Here is a 1,335-nt window from a genome sequence, read left to right as displayed (position 1 = left end):
CATGGGTCTTGAGCTCACAACCTCAGATCAAGAGTAGCCTGCTCTACAGCCTGAGCCAGCCAGGTGCCCTCCCTCCCCCGTGCCATTTCATACTGGGTTTTTTTTACATGTCCAATTTTCTACTTGACTATAAACTGAGAACAAAGAGTATGCATTATTCATCTTCAAGTTATTCCCCTTTAAAGGTTATCATGATGACTCACAAATCTGAATTCTATAGAAGGGTGCTTAATGAAAAGCTAGTGCAAAAGCAATGTAACAAGAATAAACTGCTTTTATAAACAAGACATTTTCATGATTTCTGTGCTGGAAGGCTCCTCAAAGTCCCCTCTCTATCGAAGTCCCGGCAGTTAGAGATGGCCTCTTAGGAAGCAATGATTAGAACACATCCTTCACGAAGAGGGTGTTCGGGCTTATGGAAACCAACAAGGAATCTTGAGACACCCAGTAACAGCATATTTGAGAAGATATTGCCCCTCTTAGGCCTAAAGGGGACAGGAAAAAGTCATAGCTATAATCTCGAGAAAACAACAGCTGGAGAAGTGAATTACCCTGTAAGAACAGTGATCTCAGATTAGGAACAAGGTCACTAAATAAGCTATGGACAAAAAGGAAGTGTTAGAAGAATGATGTCCCAACTTCTCTGTCCCTCTGACCAAGGATCTCCTGCCAGAGTCCCTAACTGGCCAAACACAAACAGAGGACAATCAGGGAGCAGAGTTGACGCAATCGATGAAGGTCAGACTCTCAGGGTAGACAACAAGCAGCAGCATGTAGAGTGAATCAGAAAAGCGAAGTAGAAAATATTTGGCACACGGAGTAGTGCCCTAGTTCTGGGACCACCGCTCCCAACCACCTAGTTGCCCACGCCACGGTCCTGGCACTTCCCGATACTCGAGCTTCTCCATCATTCCCCCACGTATTATTCAAAGGAAACTCCCATTACTTTTTACTCTCATAAACACCCCTGTATTGGCCCACTTTGCTCCATCCCCGCTGGCACCTTGGCTCAAGCTACCCTCTTATCTTGCCCTGACAGCTCTGTCGGCCTCTTAACTCAATGACCTGTTCCTGCTCTGGTCTCCTTCCGAGATGCCCACCAGCGAATGAGAAGTGGTAAGAGGCAAAACACTGAAGAGGTGGGTCTCGAGGTGCCTTGGAAATCGAGGCATCGTGCAGGACCCCCGGGACAGTGATGGCACCCCCTTTATAGCTGCAGCAGTGGAGCCACTGCTTCCCAAGCGTCTCAGGAGACTCCTGGGGGAGACGGGACACCGGCCCCTGTACACGGACTAAGGGAGAAAGTGAAGCCAGAGGCAGTCACTCCAGGTTGGT

General features: G+C 48.2%; 1 protein-coding gene across 6 annotated transcripts in view; it reads right to left on the bottom strand.

Moving 5' to 3' along the window:
* Positions 1–1,335, bottom strand: part of SLITRK4 (SLIT and NTRK like family member 4) — a 694,124-nt gene that overhangs the window by 605,154 nt on the left and 87,635 nt on the right. The gene's annotated exons all lie outside the window — the stretch shown is intronic.

Source organism: Crocuta crocuta, unplaced genomic scaffold, assembly GCF_008692635.1.
Source record: "Crocuta crocuta isolate KB4526 unplaced genomic scaffold, BGI_CrCroc_1.0 scaffold581, whole genome shotgun sequence".
NCBI lineage: Eukaryota > Metazoa > Chordata > Mammalia > Carnivora > Hyaenidae > Crocuta > Crocuta crocuta.
The sequence above is the reverse complement of the archived record's forward strand: the minus strand, read 5'-3'. Positions and strand labels throughout refer to the sequence as shown.